At 42.0% G+C, this 19,290-nt stretch overlaps 2 pseudogenes; both read right to left on the bottom strand.

The window, feature by feature from the left end:
* Positions 1 to 2,660: 2,660 nt before the first annotated feature.
* LOC142456458 (ferritin light chain-like) lies at positions 2,661 to 3,167 on the bottom strand (annotated as a pseudogene).
* Positions 3,168 to 13,078: 9,911 nt separating this feature from the next.
* Positions 13,079 to 13,664, bottom strand: LOC142456457 (mediator of RNA polymerase II transcription subunit 30 pseudogene; annotated as a pseudogene).
* Positions 13,665 to 19,290: the final 5,626 nt, after the last annotated feature.

The raw sequence follows: 19,290 nt of genomic DNA, 5'->3' as shown, positions 1-19,290 counted from the left end.
TCTATATAAATATATTTGCATATCTATATGTCTTTATCTAGACCTCTCTAAATGTCCTTTGCTTCCCAGCTCTTTCCTCTATTTCCCTTAACTTTCCTCCTGTCCCACTGTCATGTTCAGTCCCCACCAGGGTTTTAGCAATTCCTCTTGGTTACATTACCCTTAATCATGCCCTACCAGGCCTCCCACACCCTCCTTACCACTGATTTGGATCACTTATTCTTCTCTTATCCCTGTGTTTGTTAACATCACTACCTTTCCCCCCACCTCCCCTTTCCCATGTCCCCCCGAACTGTCGGTCCTGTTGTTTTCTCCTCCAGATTGTTCATCCAGCCTATCTTATTTAGACAGACCTGCAGAGATAATAACATGCACATAAACAAGACGGAGCAAAGCCCAGCAACAATATACAAAACATACAACAAAACAATAACAACAACAACAAACCAATGACAAAAACACAAAACAAAACACAACAAGAAAGAAAAGCTTGTAATTAGTTCAAGGATTGTTTGTTGGCCCTTAGGGGTGTTTTCAAGTTCAGTCTTTTGGGGCACCAAGCTCTGGCCCCAAAGTCCACCTTCAGCATTCTGATCCATTCCCTTCCTGTTCTGTTGCACCCCCTTAGTGTTTTGCCTCAGTGTGGCAGGATCAGATTGGGTGCAATTCCCACACTGTGTCTCCGGTGTTGTCCCCTGTAGGGCTAAGGGTCAGTGAGGGACGTCGTGTCTCATAGTGAGGCCGGCCATGTGGTCCTCTCTGTGGACTGGCTGCTCTAATTGGGAACATCGTCTTCAAGGCTGGTGGGCCAGGATGTGTTCCACTCTCTCCTCCTCCCCCTTCATCTGCTCCCGTGCGTGATCAGATATGTCCCTCTTCCAGAGCTACACATGGTAGACAACTAAAAAGGAGGTGGGGAAAGGAAAAAATAATAATAAAAAAAGAAATGGGTAGCAGGGGCACAGGGCACTAACCCACCCAAGGGGACGGTATTGTTTATATCTCCAGAGGGAAAGAGGGACCAGACTTCAACCCAGTGCTCCAAGATGTGAATGCAACTTGCTGGTGTGGAGTAGGGAACCAGTGCAGAGGTCTGGGGGGCCGGCTCCAATCCCAACTACGTGAACACCTGCCCCTCCTCCAAGAAGAATTTATTTCAAAGGACGGCATTGAATCCGCATGGTGACATCTCAGCCACACTCCTTACGAAGGTAAAATCAAAGATGTCCCCAAGGAAACAATGTGTGTTGTTTGGCCCAAACCCTGCACCAGGCTCAGGTCTTAATCCTGCCCCACTCTTTTCCATCAGCTTAGTAGAGAATGTCCACAAAAATGGGACCAGAATCATAACATATTGTAGAAGGCACCATGACTTGAGCCATATTCGTTGACCATAATTCACAACTCATAACAACCATATAGGGCAGAGCAGAACTGTTCCATTACATGTTCAAGGCCAGTTAAATTTTTTTTGGAAGTGGGCTTTCATATCTTGTTCCTACAGAACTGCTGATGGGTGGGTTCAAAGTGCCATTCTTTCAACAGCCAAGCACTTTGAGCACTGTGCCAGAGGGCTCTTGGAGAACACCAAAGTCAAATGACAGTGTACAACTACATTGATTTTGCATCCCGAAAGGGATTTCAACTGAAGCCTAAAAACAGAACAACAAATAACGCTAAAAACCAACCAATCCTGCCAATTCCAGTTTCTGGTAACAGTGTAGAATTGCCTCCTAGGGATCTCCAGGTTGTAAGTGTCGTGAAAACAGACAGCCACGTATTTTTACCTGCAGCGCAGAAATGACATAGAACGCGAGGGAATTAGGGGACATAATCAGGGGAAAGTCACCTTCCCACCGTCATTTTCTCTCGTCCTTCCATGACTGGATTTGTTTTTTGGTTAAGATTTCAGTGTTTGTTGGTCTCCTTTTGTGAGTGTGATTTAACTTTTGGCGTGGGAATGGCGAGGCAGGCAAAGGACGATTTTAACTTTTATGACAAAACAAAACTGGAGAGACATTTATTCCAGTTGCTTGTAAAACGAGCGTCTCAAAGTTCTTCTCGGTGTGAGCACTAAGTGCCTCTGTGTGTCTATCACCCACACACACTTCGGAAGAGCCCAGGAAAGCTGACACATGACCGCCGTTCTCAAGATGTGTCACTCTAGGTAGGAGTTAGGACTGTGGACATGACAACATTTAATTTTCAGGTGTCTGCAAACATAGTATTCTTATTATGTTTAAATGTGACATTGACTATCGTCATTGAACAGGAAAGAGAAGTAAACTGGGTAACAAGGAATGGTGATTTAATTTTTTCCATGTTTTAGCCATTTTTTTAGTGTGAAAAGTAACACATACAGAAAAAAAGCAAAAGCATAAGCATATAGCTTAACGAATAATTAAAAATCAATAATCGTGTGAAAATCATCCAGGTCAAAAATTAGAATGCTGTTTGTTCCCCAGAAACCGTTGGCATGCCTCTTTCTTCTTCTTCTTTTTTTTTTTGCTGCAAAAGGAAGCTTTATTGTTTCCATTTGGTCCCCAGCTGGGGGGAGGGGCTCCAGGGCGGTGGCGCTGCGGACGGGTTCAGGCAGAGGGGCACAGGCCGGCTGTGGGGAGGCAGAGGGCCCCTGGCAGGTGGCTTGGCGCCTCAGGCTCCTAGTCTTCTTTGAGAGTGAGCCTCTCGAAGAGATCCTCGCCCAGGCCGGCCTGGGGGCTGGCCAGCCTGCGGAGGTGGGTCAGGTGGTCTCCCATCTTCTTGAGGAGTTTCACCTCCTTGTCCAGGAAGTGGTTCTCCAGAAAGTCTCAGAGATGAGGGTCGGTGTGAGTGGACCGCGCGGCATGCAGGTCCAGAAGAGCCTGGTTGAGTTTTTTCTCCTGGGCTAGGGCAGCGTCCATGGCGTCCTGGGTTCGACCCCACTCATCTTGAGACGGCTTCTGCACATCCTGGAAGAGGGTGCGGCCGCCGCGCTGGTTCTGCAGCTTCAACAGACGCTTGGCTCCCTCGTGCTTCTCCTTCGCCAGCTTGCGGAAGAAGTGCCCCCCGTGGTGGAAAAAGAAGCCCAGAGAGAGGCAGGTGTCAGAGGCCCGCAGGTGCAGGTTGACCAGACGGTGGACGCCGGCCTCCGCGTCGGTGGAACAATTCTGACGGATCTGAGAGCTCATGATGCGTTGGTTTGGAGGTCACCACACGCCAAATAAGTGTCCGCTGGTCCCAAGAGGAGGGGCTGGCCGAGAAGATGGTCCCCAAGTTACTTCCGGAAAGAAACCTGTTGCGTGGCGGAGGGTTGGCGGCAGGGAGTCCCCGGATCTGTTCCGTTCAAACACTGTTGAAGCATGACACAGATCCACGGGACCACGGGGCGAGCTTCGCCTCTTTCTTATTGAGACCTATTCCTTGTCTCAAATGTCACCTTTGTTCTGAATTTTGTAATGACTCGGCTGTTCCTTTTTCTTTAGTTTTATCTCTGAAGAATGCAATCCTACATACTGTAAGGTTTACTTTAATTCTATAAATGAAATTATATAGTATTATTTCTTGGGAATGTGGCTTCTTTTTCTCACTAATATGTTTATGATATTCATTCATGTTGATATGCATAGTACGGTTCACTGTTATTGCTCCCACATACTGCATTATTTTCATATGTCTTTAAAAATACCTATTCTGCTGTTGGTGGACCCCATTTTAGGGTTACTGAGAATATAATGCTCTAAGTTGCTCTTGCCATATATTTGAGCACAAAGGCACATAATCCTGTTATACTGAAGTAAATAAAAAAACTATTGCTAGAAAATCACGGAAACTTTTTCTAAACAAAAATATTGAAATGTAAGTCTATTGTTTCTTGACGTATCCTTCATCTAGGTTTATAAACTTCTAAAGATTGTCTTTCCATCTAACACTTTACAGAAGAATTCTGTGCTCAATTGACACCAAGTCAAAATGATAGTTGGACAGGCTTCAGGAACTCAAATCATGCACCAAACTAATATATATGTTAGTTGTATATTATATCTATGAATCATGTATCCAAATTAAATTATTATAAATAAGGTAATATATACACCTATAATATATATTTAGATATCATATACATATTATAAACAATATAAATATAATATATAATGTTGTATATAAAATACCACACATAATTATATGATATAGAAATATATGAGATATTATTCACATATGCAAATATAAAAATTACAAAATATGTAAATTATATTATATTACACATATTTTATATCATATATCATATACATATGTGGTATATATTTATTATGTTTAACTATATTGTATATAATTATGCAAAATATATTAATGATAAATTATATATTTATTTTATGTCATTAGATATTATAATATGTTATATATGTAATATATTCCACATTACACATATATAATTTGCACATACATATTATGTGTACATATATTAATATATACACATGTGTATATATACATTAGTATATATACTCATATACACATATAATAGATACATGTATCTTATATATGTGTATATATATTAGTTTGGTAACAAAAGACATCTTAAAGGGCAATTTCAGTGCTGTAGGGTCGATGGGGTAAGATTTCCCAGTGAAATTCTCATAGGAAACCCTTAGCTACCCTTGAAGTTTGAGCAGGTGCATTATTGTGATGAAAAATAAAATGCATCACCACAAGTTGCCTGGCCTTTTAACTTTTATTTTCTTTTTACATTTTTATTGAGGGCCCTTATCAAAATCCATACATATATCTATTGTGTCAAGCACATTTGTACATGTTGCCATCATCATTTTCAAAACATTTTCTTTTTACTGAGCCCTTGGAATCAGCTCATCTTCTCCACCCCATGATCCCTTGATAATTTATAAATTATTTTTTCTTGTCTTACACTGACCACTGTCTCCCTTCACCCACTTTTCTGTTGTCCTTACCCCTGTGGGAGGGGGGAGATTACATGTCAATCACTGTGATTGCTACCCCCCATATCGTACTCTCATTATTGTTCCTGAGGGGTTTATCTGTCTGGGATTCCCTGTGTAGTGAGCTCTTTTCTGTACCAGTGTGCATGCTCTGATCTAGCCAGATCTGTAAGGTAGTATTGGGGTCATGACAGTGTCGGGGTGGGGGGAAGGGGGCTTAAAGAACTAGAGGAAAGTTGTGGGTTTTGTTGGTGCTATACTGCATGCTGATTGGCTCTTTTCTTTCTTGTAAGGCTTCTATAAGAGGATGTCCAGTTGTCTACAGATGGGCACTTTGGGTCTTTACTCCATCTTCCCCATCATTCACATCAATGTGATTTTTTGTTCTGGGTCTGTTATGTCTGATATCTGATCCCTTTGACACCTCGTGATCACACATTGCCTGGCCTTTTGGTCATTATATTAAAGATTAATTAGCACCTCATTTGAAAAAGACTATCAGTTATAGTGAAACCCCCAAATCCATTTGCAGAGTCCCTCCTGCCCCCCCTTACATTTCCTCTGAATCCTTTTTGACCAATAACTAGGGAGGAGAGTAGAATAGACTTGCCCTCAGGCATTACCTCCCCCTTTCTGCAGCCTGCCCTGGAAGAGGCAGCCTCCCTTAGGAGTTTGTCTGGATGTGTGCTGGATGATCACAGGACTGGGGATAAAGTAGCTTTGAGTTGTCCCCTGACTGCCTTGGTCAGAAGGATCTGGACCAATTTTGTATGCTTTTCTATCATGTACACATGGGCACATGTGTATGAGTTCTAATTGTAGCCCTTCCATAATCATGTTCCCACGTCTATAATCCTATCTGCAGCTGTGAAGTATTAATTTGTCACCAATCATGGGATTGTGACAGGTTATGTTATTCCACCATATCTTATGTGAGCAGCTATGTGGTTATGAATCCTGTGTGCCATAATGAACTCCTGTTAATGGTCTCTCTCATCTGGATAATATACCTTCATCTTTGTCCTTAAATTATACTTGCTATTGGTAACTCTTTTCCCCCCTAAAACATCACCAATGCAGTGTTCAGCTTTCTTTGCATTTCTTCATAATAAACTCCCGCAGTCATCCTGTGTCCTTTGAGACAATCCATCAAAATTATCCCAGTCCCAAAATACAGCGGCCCTGCCCTTCTGAGCTGACTGCTCTGCCATGAATGAAATCATTTGAGATCTACCTGACTTTCCTTAAAATGTTTGGTCTATATCAAAACTATTGTTTGACGTGGGCCAACAATCCTGTGAACCTTTAGGAAACGTTCAAAGCTTTGGGAAGATGTCCGCTTGAGTTTTGTTAGAAGTTTTATACTAGCCCTAACTTCAAAATTGTTTTTTCCCATTGCACAAGAAATATACCCCCCATTTTAAAGGCATCCCAGTAAGACTAGGGCGAGCGTATTATGCAAGTTCAATGCATTTCGTTCGGAACAGACCCATGCATGTCTTAGCTGGAGTCACTAGCAACACATTTTGACCTACTCGCCTATACCTAGCAGTTTAACACGAGGCTGTCAGATATTTATATTTTCAATTTTACCGATAATGTAGCTCGTTTTCCAATTTTATTTATTTTTACTCTTTCCAGCATGTTCGAGAGGTCTCAGTGGTCAGTATCCTTGCTGGGAGAAATGAGTTCCTTTACGTGTCTTTTGCCTCGATTCTTTGGGCGGGGGGGAAGGCTTGAGAGGGTTCTCCCCTAAACCCTGGAGAGTTCACATTGCCCTCCTTTTTTACCCTAGAGAGTTCGCTCTTTTGTGCTAGTTGATTGAAATTTTCTGGGCAAACTGTAAGCAACGTGGTGATTTGACAGTTTTGTCTCACCTGAGCTATGGTTTCCCTGTGACGGTCTATTTATGTATCTTGTAGAGATTGGTCAATGTGCTTATGTAAAGGAAATGACTATGACTACTATGCAAATGAATTGAGCATGGCCAACTAAGAAGGAAGTGGTCAGTTCAAGACCCTGGTGAGAGAGGGTCATTTCTGAAAACTGACCAGGAGCTTACTTATATATGCAGCAAACCCCACAGATATTGGTAGTCAGAGAAGGCGGAGAGAAGCAAAAAGGAAGCAAAGGCAAGAGAGGCAAGAAGAGAGAAGTAACGAGAAAGGGGGCAGAGAACCCCCTAAAGAGCTACAATGTGGATCAAGACCTGGAACACTGAAGACGTCAGGAGGTCTGGAGTCAGGCCTGTGGCAGAAGCCATGGACTACATGCATTGAAAGGCAGGTCTAGGGTTGGTGGCAGAAACCTCTTTCTCGCATTGCTGCTGAGAGAACTGACCCAACTGCTACACTGGTGATGCGCTGGATCAGTTAGCAGTAGAGAGACTGGCGACCAAGTGTCAAAGGATGGGGAGGCTTATTATTTGGGAACTGAGGAGATGTCTGCACTGAGAGGGCCAAGAAGAAACCTCTCCCGAAGAGCCCATGAGGAATCCTGTCCTCAGGGGAGGCAGAGAGAAGGGTCTGTTTGCTTGCATGGCCAAAAGGTGCTGAGAGAGCTTTCCTGCACTGAAGAAGCATGGGAGGTGTTCCCTACTTTGTGAGAAACTTTCAGGTTTTGTCTATGTTCTTCCAGATCCTGACCCCATGTTGTCTCTCCTTTCTTCTTTCTTACACCACTTAACTATGGGTATGGTTTTTAATTTTTGTGTGGTCATTGCAACAAATGATCAAACTGCGAAGAGTCTGGTTTTATCATGCATTTCCCTGATTATTAAAGAGGTTTAACATATATGTTTATTAATTACTAGTATATATTTTGGGGGATGTTTTTGGTTGAGTTAGTTGCATACTTGTCTGGCATATTACTAACAATTGGTAAATATTCTAGACACTGATTCTTTATCTTTGTTCTTTCACTGTGTGACATACCTTTTTGCTCCATTCATGGTATCTGTAGATGAACAGTGTGGCAGTTACATAATCTGGAGTCAATTTGAAACTATTAAGAGTGAAGGGGTGGAGTTTAGCCTGTCAATCTGGTTGCAGTTTGATGACCTCATTTGGAGGCACTATGGAGATAAATAGCTTGCTGGAGGCAGGACACACAGACTATCTGCTTGGTATTCCTGATGACAAGATACATGGAGCTGCTCTATATCCCTGGAGCTACAGGAACCATGTGGAGACCCTTGCCAGTGTTGAGCTGCTTACACTGCCACTGGACCACAAGACTTTCCACCCACTGGCCTGTGATCTTCTGGCATTTGGTGTCCTTGCATGTATTTCACAAGTCTGAAGAGAAATTTTTAAACTGGTATCAGACATATGGGCTAATATCAGACTTTTACAGACTTGATCTGGACTGGACTGGGATATTTTCTCAATATTCAATTGCTCTTATATATAAATACTCTCTTATATTCATGAGTGTCTATGAATTTGTTTCTCTAGTCAATGCAGATTAACACAAACAGAAATTCTTAATTTTACTGAAATCCACTGTACCAATCTTCCACTTATGCAGTGCTTTCTATGTGGTCAAATAAATCTTTTCCTTCCCAAGGTCACAGAAGTTATCTTCTCATTTTACCTTTGGGATGGGTACTCAATTGTTTCACCTTTCACATTTTGAGGTAGGCAGGGTTCTCTAGAGAAACAAAACCAGGACACTTATGATTAGATAGATAGATAAGTAGATAGATAAAGAAAGGAATATAAAAGCTAATTAATCCACACAGAAGTACAGAGGGCTCAGTTCAACTCACTGCCATGAAACAGTTAATATACTGGCAGTCCTTCAACTCATGAGGGCTGCTGGGTTTAAGGTCAAGGGAACAGAAAGCTGAGTTTCCCTAGTGCAATGCAGGCTGTCTGGCCACAGGCAGCACACAACAGAGCGGGTCACCAACAGTCAGCAGCTTAGAAGTTTAGTGAAGCAGGCCCAGATGGGATATCAAACTCAAGCAATGCAAGAAGACAGGATTCACCAGCCTCAAGTTCGAGCAATGTATATACCAACAGCGAGACAAAGCAGGTGTTGAAGGAACCTCAAGTTCTAGTGACACGACCCATGGGTTGGCTGCCCCACAGGTAGTATAGCTGAGAAGTTGAGACAGAAAACTAGCTAAAGCAACCACAGCCTGGTCCAATCACCAGAGAATAAGAGAGAGAGGGGCGAGCCTTGCCTAGTCATTTATCTCGTTGCCCTCCAATCAAGCTGCGGCCTTATTAATCCTACATATTCCTATTGGCCAGGTTGGTACAATAAACCAACCTATCACACATTTAGATCTACAATCAACCTTGGATAGATTTTTTTATGTATGGTATGAAACACAGGTCAAATTTCATTGCATATGGACATGCAATTGACTTGGCACAATTTTGGAAAATATGGTCTTTTCTCCACTACTCTGCAATGCACTTTTGTCATAAATCAAATAACTACGTATGTTCTCTTCTTCTCTGTTTAAATATTTTTCTATTATTGTATGAGTACCAGAGTGACTTGATCCATCTAACTTTATAGTACTGTACATACGAGAGTATAAGCTGACCTGAATATCAGCACAGGCACCTAATTTTACCACAAAAACTGCATAAAAATGTGCTGAAAACTCGGATTATACACAAGCATATACGGTAACTCTTGATAATTGATAGGGCTTATCCCTCAATGGTGTTTTCTTTATGTTCATCTTGACTATCTTAGTCAATTGTGTTTTATAAAAACTTGAGTGTCAAGCAATCAGTTTACATGCTTATATGCAGCTAGAATGGAATCTTTAATTTGGGGATAATTGACATGGTTTATCTTACCATTTATCTAGGTCTTTAACTGATTTTGAGGGAGGAAAACTGGGCTTTCAACTCCCGAAACCCACAGGGGTTTTCTGTGAGTCAGCATTGACTACATGGTAATGAGTTTATTTTTTAATTATATACAGAAGTTTGGTACACATTTATTAGATTTGTTTCTACATATTTGACTTGCTGATGCTCTTAGAGATAACAATGGTTTAAAAACTTTGTTTTCTAGTTGTTCTGTCCTGCCATACAGAAATAAAGCTCATTATTGTCATTTTATCCATCATTCTGAATTCACTTATTAATTCTGATTACTTATTTATAGAATTTTTGAAGTTTCTGAATTCTCACTGATGACATCTGTGAACAATGATGGATATATTTCTTCTGATGCCTCCTTATTCTAAAGGTGGGGAATTTTGAGGTACAAGTCCAGAGCAGAGAGTGTTTTAACAAGTCCCTCACCCTTGGCCGCCCTTTGTCCCCGATCTGCTCATGGAAGTTCTCTGTGTAACTTGCCCTCTTTGATGTCTCTTATTTACTGACGAGTGTTTTCCAAAGTAGGTCATGTTGCCTTCTGAGGGTGCTGGAATGATTTAGGAGAGCTGTGAAAGCAGATGCACACATTTTATCCTGGATCATGGTCTTTAGTAAAAAGTTTTTCATTTTCAGTGGGCACTTAGTAATATGTATATTTATATACTGAAAAGTGGTAGGCCAAATAAGTGTGGGAACCTCTGATAGAGACAAACGCTCATTGGCTAAAGCAGGTCACCAGGTCCAGCTTCTCCCCTTTTTGGATCTTGCCAGTCTTCTCTCTCTCTCCTGTCCACTCCTCAGTGCTTTTCAGAAGATGTTCTCGCAATCTGCCATCTAGACTTTTTCCTTTTTGTCTTTAATGGGAAGATTGGCAGTAATGGCCTAGCCTGCAGATACCAAAAGCAGAAGTTCATTGTATATTTATCCAAAGCAGTCTTGTGAGACAAACGGCACTGATGCTCAGAATTAAGTTTATGTGTCTGTTTGGGAGGAGAGATGAGTCATGGGTGAAGGAAGTTGATAGAGCCAGGTCAAAATAACCTGTTGGCATTTGCTGTGTTCTGGGAATGCACTGCTCATGGACAGCCAAAATTGTAGGACTCTGTGTTCTGGGGAGGGCTGAAATGAAACTCCCGGGGACTTAAAATCCATGCTTATCTATGCTAAACACAATTAATTGGTGTTCACCCACCCACAGCATTATTTATGTATTATTATTTTTGTCACTTTCATTAAAGCCACACATAAGAGTCAATTCCAGGAATTAAGACTGTGTTCTGAATTGTATGTTTCAGGCAAATACCTATGATCAGGGTAGAGAAATCTTTTTTCATGATTAGGGACTGGAAATAGTATTTGTTGGATACAGTATTTGTTGAGTAGGCTTTTTTGCTGAGAACATTTGTTAAGTCAGATCGACAAATGGCACACAAAAATAGCTCTGTTCTATTGAGGCCTTACTTGATGTCACATTTATTTCTATGGAGCTCTAACAACACTATTTCTGTGCTGAATTTTCCTTGCAGAATATGTATTCTGACACAGTTCCCATCTGAAAATGATATACAACCTTGGGCTAAGAAGCCGGTCTTAGCAGAGAACTTAAACCATTTACATCCTGCTACCGAGCCTCTTTGAAGTGTTGCTTCTTCCCTGTTTGAAATAATGAAAAATACCATATTCAATGAAAAAGCATTAAAATCCAAACCAAACTTACTACCATTAGGTTGATTCAAATACATAATGACCCTATAGGGCAGGGTAGAATTGCCCCTGTGGGTTTCCAACTGTCTCTGTAACGCTTTATGGAAGTAGAAAGTCTTGTCTCTCTCCTGTGGAGCAGCTGGTGGTTTCAAACTGCTGGCCTTGTGGTTAGCAGCCTAGCATGTAACCACTGCGCCACCAGAGCTCCCAAAGAAGAATGAACTGTTCAGAACTCTTCCCTGCCAGATACAACTCAAGCTTCTGTCCATGCAAAATGTTGCAAGGCCTCTGGTTCTGACAGTCCTCCAATTTTCGTTGAATCAGCGTCATTTAGTCATGAAGAAGGCAGCTCTGCCTTTGCTTGGGAAGGGTCTTAAGTCTATACATTTTCTAGTAGTGATAAAGGAAAAACAGTTCTAACCATGCAGTCCTGTGAGACAGTGTCTTATAGTGGTATTAAGTACAATATTTCCTGGAAAATGGATATTTACAATGATGCTGGCTTTTAAAGTCAAAATAGTCTGGCTTGGATTTTCTCTAGTCTCATAGGGAAAGAAAAGTATTTTTATTGCTATAGCTAATATTAAATCTAATACTAAGATCTAAAATAAAGACTAACCAGCTAATCTGACAAAAACTTACTGTGGTAGTTTGATGATTTTATGTCAGCTTGAAGATGTATGACAGTATAGGGATGGAATCCACCTGGTCAATCAGGTCCCAGCCTGATCATGCGCCTTGGGGGTGTGGCCTTTTGTAAGGAGGACCCTAGGAACTCCCCCCGCCTGCCCCCCGCCCTCTGCTCCTTCATTTTCCTGCTTGCTGGGACTCTGCCACTGACCCTGAACTGCTGGAACCCTGCCAACTTTCCACTGACCCTGGATCCACACGATTCTGCACCCACCAGCCTGATCTTCCTGCATTCGACATCATTGCCTGTGTCTGTGTGAGTCTGAAAGGGGACTTATTGACTTATATTGGACTTATGGACTTGAATTGGACTGGGTTGAGATGCTTTCTTAATGTGTAATTACTTCTTGACATAAAACTCTTTCTTATACATATGAGGTCACTGGATTTGTCCCCTTAGTCAACCTGGCCGAACATACCACTTTCAGACAAATTTGTAAATTAATCTTTAATAATAGTTAACAACATACAATGGCGTATGGTATACAATAGTTATTGTTAGAATATATAATAGTATAACCAGAATGAGGAACATTTTTTTCAGGTTACAGGAACCCTTTTCATGAAATTTAACTCTCAGATATAAGAGGAAATAAATAACAAGGATAGTAGTAATAGTAACATGAACTTCAGACAAACTAATCCCTTATGCTTGCTGAGACCCTCCCCTCACCTGGAAGTTTAATTTGGTTTCATAGGGAAAATCTTGGAATAAATTGATCTTGTACATGGTACTCCATTTCTTTTCTTTTTTTTTTTTTTGCTATGAAACTTTATTACAGTGAGTTTAAAAAAATCAATAGCATTAAGAAAAAACATTAAGTAACGCAAAACCATAGCACGAAAACAGGGACTTAGATTACTCGAGTGACTAGAAACAAAGTACATAAGCATGTCTCTCCCAGGAGTAAGAGGCAGGGACGCCTGGGACAGCAAAAGGTACAGCGTGCGTCAAGCGGAAATCTGACTATCAGTTAGTTCCTCATTGCCAACATCGCATTTATATCCCAGATGAGGTTTCGTAATTGATCCATAATTTGCTTCAGCTGTTGGTTCTTCTGTTTGAGTTTTTTATTTCCTTTGGCAATTTCTCCCCTCTCTTCACTGGCACACCGCGGCGGGCCGGCCCAGCCATCGTTCTTCGGGCCATCTTCCTCCACATATGGGATAAGTTGCTCTACTGGGATGGGGTCCATCCCGCCGCAGGTCTCGCTGCACTTGTCGTAGACCAGCCTCAGCTTCCGGAAGAGGACAGAGAGTTGGCAGAGGTGGTCCTGGAGCTTGGTTAACCGGTCTTGATATGTCCCCGTGTGGTACGTGACGCCATTGGGCAGCTGCATGTTCCTCAGCAGCTGGAAGATCTCCATGGTGCGGTACACGATGTCCGGCACCGTCTCCTGGCCGATCCGGCACAGCGACGCCGTGTTCACCTCCCGGGCGCCCTGCTGAGCCTGGGGTCCGCCGACGGGCCCGGGCGCCATCCCAGACGCCATCCGGGCGTCGCCAACGGAGGCGTGGACGTGGCGCGGCCTCAGGGTGGAGAGCACACCTCAGATCGGCTCCCGGGCCGTCTTCCGTCCTGGCCTCCGCCTGCCCAGAGCGTGTGACCGCCGGGCTTCCGCGGGGACGCTGGGGAGCCACCCTCCGACCCGACGGCGGCGCGATTTCAAAACAGCGGCCCATGGTGCTCTATTTCTAAGAAAATTCCTTCTGTTTGATGTGGTGGTAAATACAAATCAATAACAACTCAGGGAAAGTGTCAGAGAGAAACAAAATATCATTTATATTTCTGTTGATTGAAAATGGTTTACAAGTTTTTGTGTATTTGAAAGAGAAACTATTCCGTATCTATATTTTATGCTATTAATTTGATGTTTTAATATAAATTGAATAAATCTGAATATACATTATGCTTGCTGTTACTCCTTGCAGAATATTCCCAAATGCAGGTGTTCACCGAGGAAGACTGAACTGATGTCATCAGGAAGAACAGAGATATGGCTTTTAGATTAAAGGTGTCTTCAATGAGAATGAAAATATTAAAAAAAACCTTAGCATAGAGCCTTAGTATTCAAGCTTCAAAGTAAAGTGAATAACACAAATGATAGTAAGAAATCACAATTTATAATTTCTTAGAGATAACTTGTGTACAACGTCAACATATGACAGGTATTACTGTCATGCTATCTGGAGGTACCCTGAGGGAATGCATAGGGACTGTATTCATTTTAATCGAAACCAGATTTTCCAAGTTTTCAGCTCCTACAACATACAGAAACATACTGCCTCAACACATGATTCCGTCAGCTCCACTTGGACCTAGAGGAAGGAGAAGGAAAGGGGCGGCAATTGGGATGTATTGTAAACAGGCATTGAGGGCCAACCTGTGAGGGAAGGATAGAGTAAAACAACAATCCCAAGGCTCACAAAAGTATCATCAATTTTAGGATTATAAACCTTTACCTAATTCAACTAGTTGGATTACTTCACATCGTCTTCATATTGGCTAGTGCTGGGCGAAGTAAAATTTGGACACTAAGATAATCTTTATTCTATCGCCACTAAATCACTACAAACTTTATTGAAGGGCGCTTTAACATAGATGATTAGAAGAGAGGAGAACATTGAGAGCAACAACTATGGCCTGTGGCAACACGGAAGTCTCACGAGATAAAAAGACAGCCAAGTGCCTGTCTTCCAAGACTGGTTCATGGGGAAGTCAAATATGTTTCCAAATAATCGTAAACATATGGTCTTGGGCTCTCCAAAAAAACTTTGTTCACTTTAGGAAGGGGGGTGGAGAGGAAGATCTGGGAGGACAGGGCTAACAGAAGATGTCTCCCTTGAGAGAAATGTCTAAGCTGTAGAGCAGGGCAGAGAAAAGGCACCCTCCACTGCCAGCACGGTCAAAGGTGTTTAATTGATCAGAGCCGCACATCCCGTCCATGCTAAACTATTGGGAGAGATTTGTGAGGAGTTGGAGAAAACGTAGAAGATTAAAAAAAGTCAAAATCACAGAACCAGGCAAAGGATGTTGTCCTATAGGCCAGAGGAAGCGTGTAAGGACTCGGAGTGGGCGTATAAGCTGATTCCATTGGTTCCTGAGAAAGATCATCCTTTGCCCTGCGTAGAGTTGATTGGAGGCCGCTAGCCTAGTGAAGGAACAGTAGTTGGAGGTCAGTGCTCGAAACCGAGACTTGAGCTAGGGTAGAGGCGTGCGTGGTAAGAGAAGGGATCAAGATAATGATGAGATTTCACACCAGGTCTGCTAGAAGTTTCATTCACCGGGACAGAAAGCCCAGGAGGGACAGCTTTGTGAAGGAAGAGGCATAGTTTGCTTTGGGATGTGGTGAGTTCAAGGTTCTGGGTGACATCGAGGTTGTAGTTGCAGATCACTCAATAAGCAAGGTAAGCACATGTTTAAATGTGCTTAGTTACTAATCTGTGGGAGCAAGTCAGGGCTTTCTAGTCCCATACAGAGTTACTGCCTCAGGAACTCACAGAGGCCTGTCCTAAAGGGTCACTCTTAGTTGTCATTGACTTAATGGCAGTGAGTTTGGTTTGGGGTTTTACTAATTTGTAATGAGCAGTTTCACTGGTGAAAAACGTGAAACTGTTCACAACAGATGAGTGAGTAAGCGCCAAGTAGGCCTATGCTTACCTTACTTTACTGGGTGCTCTGTCCCTGCCAGGGATCACAAATTTGAAAAGAGGGTTTGTTTCTGTAGGAAAGTTCTATGTGGTTTGGAGAGCAGCAGATGCCAGTCAAATCTAAAAGCAGATCCTTTAATGTGGTGAAAAAGGTGAATTTGTTCACCACAGGTTAGTGAGCCTTTGCTCACCTTGCTTCTTGGGTAATCCGCCATGCGAAGCTTGATAATGCAAACAGTGGGCAGACCTCAAAGGACACGAGACCATCAGCCAGGCCATTGGGAGCCTTGGTGACTCCTGCTTGGGAAGATTTTTCCTCTCTACCTGCTCTTCCAAGCACGACACTAGATGTGTCTTTTAAATCCATTAAAAGGCTCTTTGAAGTTCCATGCAACATTTAGTCTTTTTCAGCCTTATGTTAAGTCAAGTATTTAATCTGATCTGATATCAGATCTGCAGAAAGTGGCAACAACTAGTTTTTGGATATGGAAAAATGGCCATCACTGACTTGTGACAGTGGAGCAGCTGAGGCTTGCACTCAGAGTAGGGGATTAAGTGAAGGCATCCCATCTGTCAAGAGGAACAAATCCAGATAGGGAGGTGGAAGAGTCTCCATTCACCTTGGGATTCTGCTCCCAGGGGTTCGGCTTGCTCTACAACTGGTTATTGCCAACTGGAGTACAAGAAGGAATGCGACATGTTTGTCCCAAGCCCTTTCATTTAAGGTGTGATGGTATTTGTGAGTCCACTTTGTAGGGGAGCAACCAGAGACCTGGAGAGCAGACTACGCTTCTAAGTGGCAGAGTCAGATGCCTCTGCCTCCAAAGCTAAGAATATTCTTTTTACTCTATCATATTGGATCCTGAAAAGAGAGAGAAAAGAAAATTGAGCAGATTAGAACAAGTGATAGAGTGGAACGAAGAGATAAAATTATTTAAATGTGACTAGCTGGAGGCAATGATGGGGTCTTAGAAGAGATGCTTCCATGACTTGTTGTTTTTGCCAGTGTGCAAGCCTCTTCCCAGATGCCAAAATCTCATTGGCGGAGTCTGAGGGGTGCATTCCCAAGAAACCAAATCTGAAAAGAATAATCAGACTTCCACAAGATGTTAAACTTTCTATATAGTACCTATGCTCCCAAATTTATTTACCATGGTGGAAAGATATCACAGTGCTATGTTTTTGAAGATACACAAACTAACCAACAGTCAGTTGCTATTGGGTCAACTCCAGCACACCATGATCCTGCTTGTCACACTGTGATCCTGTGTGTTTCTAGTCTGGGACCTTTCAGAAGCACATCGCTACACTTGTTTGTCAAGGTCCCTGGTGGGTTCTAACTGCCCGCTTTCCATGACTAGTCAAGACCTTGGTCAACTTCACCGCTCAGGGATTCCTGTTTTGTGAGTAAACCTAATCTAAAGCCAACACCCAAACCAATCCCACTGCCATCAAGTCCATTTTGACTCACGGAGGTCATCTATTCGGTTTACAAGCCTGAAAACCTTTCCAGAAGGAATAGCCTCACTTTCTGCACACAGAGTGGCTGGGGAGTTTGAATTGCTGACCTCACAATTAGTAGCCCAACACTTAACCCATGGTGACATCTGGGTATATAGTTTATTAATTAGATGTTTATAATGTTCAATGTGCTTCAGTTTTGTGGTCTTATTTAGCTTATATATCAACTCTATTAAAAGATGTTGTTTTCCTAAGTTCCGAAATGAAAAAAAAGGGAAGGTCAAATTGTTTAAGTGACTTGTTCAGACCTGCATGGTTGGTTGGTATTAGTTCTAGAAACACCAGACTTTTTAGTAATTTTCTTTCCACATAGCAGACAATGGAAGGAAGGATGGGGGTGTGAGAAAGAGAGAGGAAAGAAAACAACAAAGGGATCCAAAGGTAATTCAAGTCCACGGAAGAGAACTAAGAGCCTATTGAAAAATGCATTGTGTTTTTCTTTCATGTGTTCACTGTGTTTTGTCCAATAAGTTCCAAAGATATTTAGGTTCTCAAATTTTTCATGAAGTGCTTCTCTTGGTAGCCACCCAGCCTACCACTGAAGGGTCCACGAGGACAGCGTGTTAGTGCTGCCCAGGGGCCTACTGCAGCTGGGTCACACCTAAGGCCGAGTTAGTTTTCTTGCTTTGCTCCTAAGAAAGACATAAGTATAATGCTACTTGATGCGAAAACAGCAATCGGGAACAACATGTGCGTCAGGCTAATGCCAGGCCGGGGATCCACTGTGGTACTAGCAAGCATCACAGATCCTCTGTGGTACAACCTGTCGTTGTTAGTGGGTACCGGTTGAGGTTCCTGAGCTTTCAAAGTGCTATGTGGAATCTTTCTCAAGGAACACAGCCATCAGACCTGCCGAATCGTCCCACAGCAGTTCTACATTCTCAGGAAATAATGATTTCTACAGCTTAACTGGTTCTTGTTCTGGATTTTTCGCTCCTTCTGAGTTGCCCCTTTGGACAGGCAGCAGCAGTGGTGCCAGGCATACTTACAATGCTCTGTTACTTCTCCTTCATTGCCTTGCTGCTGCTGTTGAAAAAAGCCTAATGAACTGCTGGTTCCCTCCTGACAGATCCACTGGAACTGTACTAGTCAAACCAAAATGTCTCCATCATACAGCCGTCAAGGTGCAGAGAGGAGGTTGACTTTCATGCAGGGTTCCCCCGAATGCCATGATTTTGAAAGAATCTGTTTCAGTCAAAGATATACAATTAAAAAAAAATACTGTCAAAGTATTAAAGACACAAGCAATAATAGCAAAATGGTTAAAAACTCCATCACAGCAGACTCTAGGTCACTGATTTTGATGAATGTTTTTCCTTTTAATAGGCATAGCTAATATAAGTAAGTAGACAAAAGAGGATATTTAAATTATATCCCTATATTGCCTTTTGTTAAAATCTTTAACCCTGGAAAATCATGTCCACAATCTTAGCTCATTATCTTAATTAGATCTGTCCTACATTATCTCACAATTTATTCTCATTACTTCATAGGTGATCAGCCTTTCGAAAAGAATGTGAGCAGGATTTTCTGATTTTTTTGGTGATAGTGTCTGTCTTCTATTTCAAACTCTATTTAGATCTTCTGGGTGTAATAATGATGATGCTGTATTTAATTAAAATTTGCAGAAGGGAGACATTAATATTCATTCTGATAAATGCACACAGGATTAACTCAAGAATTAAAATCTGTATAATGACTAACGAGGTGAACGATGTGGGAAAGCCCATAAAAATCTAGATGAATCATAAAAATGGCTGAAAATTTGAAGGTTTTGTTTTCATTGTCATGCTCTATATGCAGAGAACATATCTCTTGAGTAACAAGTCACTTCAACATATGCTTGCCACTGACAGCGATAGTATCTAATGCTCAAGATTATGTGGTCAGGAAGCCACCTGATCTCATCCTTTATCCTTCTCACTCAGGTTAAAAACATGAGGAAT

The sequence above is a fragment of the Tenrec ecaudatus genome, chromosome 9 (assembly GCF_050624435.1).
Source record: "Tenrec ecaudatus isolate mTenEca1 chromosome 9, mTenEca1.hap1, whole genome shotgun sequence".
Classification (NCBI taxonomy): Eukaryota; Metazoa; Chordata; class Mammalia; order Afrosoricida; family Tenrecidae; genus Tenrec; species Tenrec ecaudatus.
This window is presented reverse-complemented; position numbering and strand designations above follow the sequence as displayed.